The sequence below is a fragment of the Haemaphysalis longicornis genome, unplaced genomic scaffold (genome assembly GCF_048455015.1).
Source record: "Haemaphysalis longicornis isolate Haplotype H1 unplaced genomic scaffold, Haemaphysalis longicornis Haplotype H1 scaffold_15, whole genome shotgun sequence".
Lineage (NCBI taxonomy): Eukaryota > Metazoa > Arthropoda > Arachnida > Ixodida > Ixodidae > Haemaphysalis > Haemaphysalis longicornis.
In genome coordinates this window covers 22,867,586-22,877,480 of record NW_027526257.1, presented here as the reverse complement: position 1 = coordinate 22,877,480, position 9,895 = coordinate 22,867,586, and the positions used below count along the sequence as shown (strand labels likewise).

General features: G+C 46.1%; 1 pseudogene; it reads right to left on the bottom strand.

Annotated features, from left to right (window-relative positions):
* Positions 1–5,599: 5,599 nt before the first annotated feature.
* Positions 5,600–8,697, bottom strand: LOC144165774 (uncharacterized; annotated as a pseudogene).
* Positions 8,698–9,895: the final 1,198 nt, after the last annotated feature.

Sequence of the window (9,895 nt, the reverse complement as noted above, 5' to 3'; positions counted from 1 at the left end):
AAAACGTCAAACCATGAGAATCCCACTCGCAGCTGACAGAATAAAACTAGCGGAGCTTTCGAAGCTAATCAATAAGCGCAAGACAGCTGACATACGGAAGTATAATATGGAGAGGATCGAATACACTCTAAAGAACGGATGTAGCGTGAAAGCTGTGAAGAGGCGTCTTTTCGTAAGGAAAAATCAGATGTTTGCACCTAAAGATCAGCAAGGCAATGTCATCACAAACAGGGATAAAATAGTCACCGTGGCCGAGGAGTTCTTCAGGGATCTCTACAGTAGCCGGGACATCCAGGATAATGCCGAACGAGACTAGCTAAGAGGAGATAGACATCCCACCAGTAACGACCGAAGAAGTAAGGAAGGCTTTGAAAGAAATGAAAGGGGGCAAACACCTGGTGAGGATCAGACAACAGCAGACCTCTTGAAGGATGGCGGAGAAACTGTACTTGAAAAACTGGCAAATCTGTATACGCAATGCCTAATGACCGCAAGTGTACCGGAATCTTGGAAGAACGCGGACATCATCCTAATCCATTAGAAAGGCGACATGAAGTACTTAAAAAATTACAGGCCGATCAGTTTACTGTCACTTGTCTACAAGGTACTTACCAAGGTAATCGCTAACAGAATTTCTGCAACCTTAGATTTCACTCAACCTAAAGAACAAGCAGGGTTCCGTAAAGGCTATTCAACAATGGACCATATTCACACGATCAATCAAGTGATAGAGAAGTGCGCTGAGTTTAGTAAACCCCTACATATAGCCTTCATAGAATATGAGAAAGCTTATGACTCGGTCGAAACCCTAGCAGTCATTACGACATTACGGAACCAGGGAGTCGATGAGCATTATGTAAGAATACTAGAGGATATCTAGAATGGGTCCACAGCTACCATCATCCTCTATAAAGAGAGCAGTAAAATACCTATAAGGAAGGGTGTCAGACAAAGGGGCACCATCTCTCCAATGTTATTCACAGCATGTTTACAAGAAGTATTCAGAACGTTGGATTGGGAACAGGTGGTAGTAAGGGTTAATGGAGAATACGTCAGTGCCCTCAGATTTGCTGATGACATTGCCTTGCTAAGTAACTGGGGGGACGAATTGCAAAGTTTGCTTTCTGCACTGGACGACCGCAGTAGAACCTTCGGCCAGAAAATTAATATGGAGAAAACCTAAGTAATTATCAATAACCTCGGGACAGCACAGCGGTATGAGATAGGTGGCGAGGCAGTGGATGTGATATGCCAATATATCTACTTAGGCCAAGTTGTGACCCCAGATCCCAACCATGAGGCAGAGCTAGTTACAAGGATCAGAATGGGGTGGGGTGCAAATGGCAAACATTCTCCGATATTAAATAGCAGCCTACCATTGTCGCTGTAGAAGAAAGTGTATGACAGCTGCATCTTACCGGTACTCACCTATGGGACAGAAACTTGGAGGCCTACTGTAAGGTCCACTTATGAGATTAGCGGCCAGGAAGCCAGGCTGCGCGTGAGAAACCGCCGCTCTGTATAGCCACGTAGTCTGAGGCAATATTTCTTAGAGGAATGGAGTTGGAGTATCAACAGGGAAAGGAGAAAATAGCGCGGGAAGAGTAGGAGCGAGAGAGAAAAGAAGCGCGCGAAGTGGCGGACCGCCACGAGGAAAGAGCGCGAGAGGCAGAGGAGCCACAGAGAAAAGCGCGAGAAGCGGACGAGCGAGACAGAAAGGCAGCGCGAGAGGCAGCAGAGCGAGAGAGAAGAGAGGCGTGACAGTCGGAGGAACGCATACAAAAACTGTAGCTCGAATCCGATGAGCGGCTGCGAAGGTTGGAGCTGGAAACGAGGTCTGGCACGCAAACTCCTACGGGCTCGGACTCAGACGAGGGTAGGTGGCCGGGCTTAGACCACGTCACTCAGTGCGCAAAGGTCCTGAAGGGGCTTAAGCTGCCGTGCGATACGGACATTCCGTTGGGGTTCGACGAAGTTGAAAGGTTGTTTGTGACGTACGGTGTACCGGAGTCAAGTCGGGTTCATTTAGGTTTACCGGCGCTGTCGGAACGGGTGAGGTACATGTTACGTGGACTCGGTGACAGTGAGTGCAATGACTACGAAGTGGTAAAAAAGGTCGTGCTAAAGGAGCTTAGGCTAAGCCCCGCTGAATACCTCGACCGGTTTGCAAAGGCAGCGAAACGTAACAACGAAATCTGTCGCCATTTGCCTCCCGCATTGGCACCCAGTTTGATTACTACCTGAAATCGAGAAAGGTCGAAACAAAAGAGGAGGTAGTGGCCCTCATGCTGGACCATATAATTAAGAACAGTTTGAGCGCTGAGGGACTGGAGTACGTTCGCCTGTGCGAAGCAGAGACGTCGCTGAAGCCGCCAGAGATAGCTAACGTGCTTCAAACCTTCGAGCAGGCCAAGGGAGAGGCTCAGCTGTTTGGCGTAGAGATCAAGTAGCTCCGCGCAATAACAACAGTGGCAAGTGAATGCGGACATGTAGCGTCTGTAAGATAGAGGGTCCAGATTTCCGGCTGTGCCCGAAAGTCGCTGGGAACTCAGGAAACCCAGGGCGCAGCGCGCACGTGCAGAGAGTGATAGTAGAGGACGCAAGTGCAGTGCAGGCTCAGGATGCCGGCCTCACAAGCGGGGGGCAGCGAATTCTCGTGGCCGAGGAAAATGCGCTCGGAAGTATTGATGAGCTGATAAAGTCTGGACTACAGCACGTGGAACTCGACTATGCAGGCAAGACAGTTACCGCGACGGTCGACATGGGAAGTGAGGTAACCGTGGTACGAGAAAGTCTAGTCCCACACGACGCTATGCAGCCATCGGGCACCATCAGGCTAGTTCTAGCATTTGGCGAGTCAGTTAACGCGAGAGTGGTCAGCCTGCCTGTGAGTTTGAGGCAGGCCATGTTCGTGGTCAGGAGCCCCAAGGTGCAGCTAATCTGTGCTGTCACCAACAATCTCGCCGAGGAACTGGACTGTTTGCTTTCGAGAGAGTATTGGGAGCTGCTGACAAAATGTCACCCCAACCGGGAGGTGAACAGCACGGCTGAAACTTACTCCGGCACAAGTGGGGACCGCGAGGACGGCACCGGGGCGATCTCGGAACCGCCATATGCCGTGTGTAAGATTACGGAAGACACGGCACCCGAAGCTCCGGCCGAGGAGATTGATGAGGCAGTCGAAGTTGAGGGCCCACGGGCAAGGCTGCTGGCGTCTCCGCTGGCTGATGACAGCTTAAAAAAAGCTTGGGCTGACGCATAAAGAGGCAAAGCCGGCATGTCTCTGACGGGTTGCTGTTTCATAGGAACACTATACCCAGGCAGCACAGGACTATTCGGCCTTACTCAAGCCGGTGTACTTTGGCCGGTGATTTTCTGCCCGGCCTTTCTCAGGAAACCATGTTCGGCCCGTGTCCAAATGTGGGCCTTTTGGCCGTATACGGCCGTACTCCCATCACTGTCCAACGGCCAGTGTCCGTCGGCCAGTCGACTGGCTTACGTTCATAAGGCCAGATTCCAGCCGTAGGGCTCCGGCCATCCCTAAGCCACCCGTGTGCGGCCGAAGTACGGCCACTGGAGAACAGCCGAGATGCGGTTGTCGGACTCCAGCCGGACTAAAGCTGCCGGAAATTCGGCCGTGCTACGGGCATTGTAGTTCAGCCACAGTACGTTAACTGTACTGAGGCCGGTGGACGACCACTCCATGCAACGCAAGCAGATGACTCAATCGCGCTGTACAGCAGCACAAACCCACCATTTTGGGTCCACTGCACCCACTTCAAAGTCAGCCCGCGCGCAACCACCAGCCGTCCAGCCTTCAGCGGAGCCTGGCTTAATTATCAGCGTCAGTTTACACCAAAATTAATTTATTCAACAGTGCTCACAAATGGTCGTTCCTTTAATTGCTGTGTCTCTTTTACTGTCGAAGACGGCAAATATTCATTTCTTTGCAGAGCTGGAATAGATGAATTGTCCAGGTCCTGATATCTTCTGTGGGGTGGCTTACCTGTAATAAACAAGGAAGGATGGGGGGAGGGGGGGCGGAAGGCGCATAATTTAGTGGGTTTAATTTCACATAGATGAAATTGCCGCTTTCAGGCAGTTTCTTTTAAGACAACACTTTCATGCTCTGACAAAATCAACTATTTTTACAACAGCTGCTTGACCAGTTTTTTTTTATACAAAACCGGTGCGAATGCCTTTACGAAGCGGTTCGGTACTTCACAAAACACTCAGCAGCATTCAATATAAGTTACTTCACATAAAAAAGTATGTCCAGTATTTCCCCATTTTTCTTGCAAAGAAATTTTCTACTCGATCAACTTTTCTGATTATCTTTCACAGGGCTGATCCTAGAAGAGATCAAAAAAGTACTTTCAGTTTCAATATATTTTTTATCCTATTTTCATGAGTTACGTGCACACTCCTTAATAGTCCAAAAGAACTTGATTTTCCTCTAAAGTCGTACTACGTTAAGAAAATTCTAGACATGTTGCGAATGACGCCCTTCTTCAGATGGCTGCAGTTGAATCCCTCTGTGTTCACGCAATAAAAGGCGTAAGGCAAGAGTTTCATATTTTCTTTCAAACAAATAACTTAGCAATTGTAGTATTCATACAGCAAACCTTGCATACTGCAATTAATAAAGGAATAAATATTTCATTAGTCAAGTTTGAATGCGTAGGGTTCTCAACCCGTTGGAGGCGAACTTGCGGCTCTTCAAGTCCATTTATTTATTTATTTATTTATTTATTTATTTATTTGATACCTGCTTGCCCTTGCATGCATTACAGCAGGGAGCTAAATACCACTAAGCATCAAATATGAGACCAAATAACAAAATAATTCTACAAAGTGCGGTGAAAATCGTCATTATAAATTTGATAAAATCATACGTGGAAGATAATTACAGTATCATCTTGATCTAAAATAAAATGAATCGCGCAAGGCGTCACCTTAAAGGAAAGTTAATAATTTGCTTCAAGCTAGCGATCCCACTTTGGGATATGTAGAATGGCGCTTGAATATACTTCTCCCCTTCTATTCCAGTTTTCGAATGATAGATATTACGAAAAAATTTCAACCTCAGGTTTCGTCTATGATCTTTCCCGTCTTACCGTTTAAGTTTACTTTTACTTTCCCTCCTCCTAAGTTGACAGTGCCAATACCTAATACGAATCGCACTGCCCTATTCTGTATGTTTTTGAGCGTATCAACCAGCTCTTTTCTGTAGGGATCCCAGAAAACACATGCGTACTCCTACATTGAGCGCACACAGGGTGTCGGAACGAAATGTTTTTCGTTCCGTTTTTTGTTCGTTCCCCAGAAAAAAGTTCCGTTCCGTTTCTGTTCCGGAACGATAAAACAAACGTTCCGTTATGGTTCGTAAGGTATTCTTTTATTAAATAAACAGTAATAGAATACTTAATAAAATTTATATAATAATAATTGATAAATAAATAATTAGGAACGTCATAATTGAGTGTTTACGTTCCAAAACTACCATATGATTAAGAGGGACTCTGCAAGGAACTTCGAAGAAAAGTAACAACAGAAACTTAGTATTTATTTTTGCTCCTATTTGAATCCCGCATTATCTTTAAGGAAGTGAGCACGATTTCAGAAGCAGCAGATCATCGAGTGTACTCTCCGACAAGCGAGACCGCTGATCCGTCAAACCAAAGTTCAGTGCAGAAAATGCCCTCTCCACACTGACTTGTGTGGCTGGCACACCTAGGGCCACTTGTGCTAACATGTATAGCTCCGGTTGCCGCTCTTTGCGCTCTTCCCAAAATTTCAACATATTTGTGCTTCTTGGAAGGCACGGCTCTTTGTCTAGCATTTTTGGCAAAAGTACCATGTCCGATAATCCTGGCTTACTTGTCAAACGAGATTCAGTTCTAGCCTCAGCTTCCTTCGTTTTTCAGAAACGCTTCGAGGGCGTCCTCCGGTTCTTAAGAAGTGAGCGCAGCGGTGCTCTCTGAACTGCAGCTGCTACATTGCTTTTGCCGAAGGCCTGTGAAGGCTGTGATTCACTTCCAGGTTTTGCACAGATGCATCCTCGCTTGATATGTTTGATCAGGTGTCAGCAGAAGGCGATAGCGGTGGTCCATGTACAATGCAGCACAAAAGATATTTGTACTGCAGAGATTTCGTTCTCGTTTCTTCATGGACTGAACCAGGGCCTGTGCCAGTGGCGACGGTATCGCTGATGTCTTCATGGAACACGTCAGCCAAGCACCATAAAAATCTCCGATTGTCAGTTGTTCTGTCTGAAGCACCTTCGTGGCTTCTTGTGCTGGCTGAAGGGTTTGAATCAGCCCTTCTAATTTGCCCACATGCTGTCAGTCCAACTTGCGGTCTGTTCGCGTGAACAGAAGTCTTTAGCGAAGTCCTTCAGTTCAACGAACATGATCAACATGTTCAATGTCGACATCCAGCGTGTCGGGCAATCAATAATGTTAGTGCACTTCAGCTTGACTTATCAACACTAACTAAATGGTGCCAAAAATGGCAAATGCAAATAAACGTAGAACAAACTAAACACGACCGATTTTCTTCCGCAACTAGATTCGATTAGATAGTTATATTTATCTAATAAATGACTCCGAAATTCAGACGGTTTCATCCTTTAAATACCTGGACGTAACCTTGACCTCCGACTTAAACTGGAGTCCCCATATAGAAAAAATCACTTCGAAGGCGTTTAAAAAGCTTGGATTGCTTAAAAGTCGCCTTCATCTGGCTAATTCTGACACGAAGCTTCAGGCCTATAATACCCTGATTCGCCCTTCTCTCGAATACGCGCCAATAATATGGCATCCTCACCAAATTGGACTTAATAACACAATTGAATCAGTGCAAAACAAAGCCGCTCGATTTATTATGTCTTCATACTCGCGATACCAAAGCGTTACAGCCTTAAAAGCGCAACTAAATCTTCCCCCTCTCACCCTGCGCAGGCAATTTTCAAGGTTATCTTTTTTCCATGCACTGTACCATAACCCATCGGCCTTCGCTCGCGAATTTATCGTTCCGGCACCATATACTTCGGCACGCGTAGATCATGCTTACAAATTTAATCCCATTTTTGCCCGCACAAAAAAATATCAGACTTCTCCTCTTGTATTGGCCACAAACGAATGGAATTATTTACCTGCAAACCTAGCCACACCAACAGATGCTTCTTCTTTTCAAACAGCACTTCTCTCCTTTTTAACGACTGAAAGCAATATCTAACTTTAATTTCATTGTGTCTGTTATGTTGTAAACACATTGGTTCTTCCCTGTACGACATTATATCGCGTGTTATTGTTTGTTTCATAGTTTTGTTTAGCGTTGTACTGTGCGATTTCGGAGTGCAACCTTTGTATTACTGTTTTTCTTGCTATTCTGTTCACACGATGTTATTTTTTATATAATTGTATTATTAGTGTGTTATACCTCAATCCTTCCCCCCCTAAGTAATGCCCGCCCAGGCCGTTAGGGTACTTGAATAAATAAATAAATAAATAAATAACAATAACAGGCTTCCTTAGCCCTAGCTTTCTTGTCAAGCCCATTGCACTTTGTACGCGCAGTTTCTTCACATGTGCGCGGCACTGTGCAACGAGGGTGTTTGAACCGGAGTCCTTAGGAGCATCGCTGACTGCCAGTTGCAGCCTGTGCGCAGCACACCTGACGCCTAACTTAAAATCGGCTCCATCAAGACCAAAGCACTCGGCGTCTTCTCAATCGTCCAGCAAAGAGCCGCAATATCCAAATTCAGGGTAGCCGCAATCGTCATCCTCGTCTGAACTGGAAGCGTCGGGTTCATCGTCTGTTTAACTGAGAAGGCGAGCAGCCTTTAGCATGTTTGCACCGTTGTCAGTTGTTACACTGTACACCTGGGTGACACTGAGGTCGTAGCGAGACAGAGTGTTTTTCACCTGGGATGTCAAATGATCTGCAGTGTGCCTATCGTAAAGCTTCTTCATGACCAGAGGTTGAAGAATTAGTTTTCCATTTTCGGCATACTGTGCGTTGATGCCAAGCAAGAGCCCTGTCAAGTCGCGACGCACTGTCCATTTTTAAAGAAAACATCCGATTTTTTAGCGACTACGAAATTTCTTCTAGCTTGCTTTTTGCTTCTTCCTGGACCCTGTCCTTTAGTCTCTGCTGTGATGGCTCGCTTATCATTGAGCGCTTTTAGGACCGGATCGATTATTTTCGGAAAGCCTGAGTCATCAATTAGCCGAAATTGCCGACCGTTTCTTGTGACTAGTTCAACGCAGCTATTCATAATGCTGTCCTCTGTTATTTCGAGCGAAACACCCTTCGATGAAATGGGTTTAAACATGTTCTGTATATCCACTTGCCTGTGCTTTGCCTCAGGAGAGCCTTCCGCCTCGTCCGACGCAACACGCTTTGTAGAGGGGGCTTTGTGGGCGTGAATGTTGTCGTACACTTCCTTGTGGTATCGCTGCAAACAACGCTCGAGGTTCCCACCATGGTCGGCCGACACAACGTGCTGGCAGTCCTCAATCTGGCATGTCGATGTCTTTGAGACGCTGTCATACTTGAAATACCGTCGAGCGCGATTTGTTCTGTCGCGTCCCATCTGAACTAGCTGCAAACGTTGTTACTAGGCACTTGGGAGGTGGCCGAACATCAGCAATGTTCGCTTGGAGTCAGTCGTAAAAATGTAGTGGACGCGCACTTCACAGCTCGCTGAAGGTGCCTTTCTCATGCTTGCTCGAGCGGTTCGCGTTACCTGACCAGCCGGATGTATGACGCGTGAGATATCGTGTTCTACGCCTGCGCCGCCGTGCCATCGGGGACCGGGGGGGGGGTGGGGGTTTCACCATTTCTCTTCGCTTAATAAAGAGACTTGAGTTCCAGCAACCGATCGCTGTGTACGCTTTTATCGTCGCTCGTAAGCCGACGAGACAGTAACAACGTCGGTAACGAAACACACTGCAGGAATGTCACGCCTCCTCTTTGCATGTTCCACCGAACAGGAAAAACGAAATAAAAAAAGGCAGGCAGTAGTGGTCAATGGAAAAAAAAGTAGTTTGCCTGCTAGTCTGTGGTCGAAGCTATCTGGTGGAAAATAAACTTGCTCGCGCATGCGCAGTAACTATTTTGGAAGCTGTCAATGGTGCAGACACCAAACCACCGCACTGTTAACAAGGCAAATGATACTGCCGGAATTCAACATGATGGTGCTAGCGACGCGATGTGTACGTACAAAGGGCGACAACGTTGCCTTGACCGTGCATTTCTTGGGACCGTGCAGACATTTCCCGTAAACGGAAAACCAATAAAAATATTTCGGTTTCAGTCCGGAACGAAATAATATATAACGTTTCGGTTATGTTTTCGTTCCGGTCAAAAATATCATTTTTTTCGTTTTTCGTTTTTCGTTTTTGTTCCCTTCCGACACACTGAGCGCACATGAGTGAAATACGGTTGTTCTTTTATGTTAGGTGGAGGTTCGCTGAAATTTTATCTCGGAAAGCCAAAAACACGTGCAGCCGTAACTTTTATGTTGTGAACGTGCCTATTTCTCTAAAAACACGTTAAATAAACTCTTCGTTATTTATATTCCCCGGCCGTTCTTAAAGCAGTGTAATTTACTGTATACGCATTCAATGAAGGTTTTCTTGTAAAGTTGACGTTAACACATTTTTTAGATTCCACGACTTTTCTGAATCAGCACACCAGGATGTTATTAATTCGAATCATGCTGCAAGTATTTTGAATCACGTTCATTCGCTATTCCTGTAAATTACACAGTCATTCGCGAAAATTTTTAACAAAGATTTGAGGCCACACAAACAAAAGACGGGCACGCAACCGAGCCTTGGGGAATTCCTGAGGTCGCGGGGACATATCCGGATGAACAACCATTGAG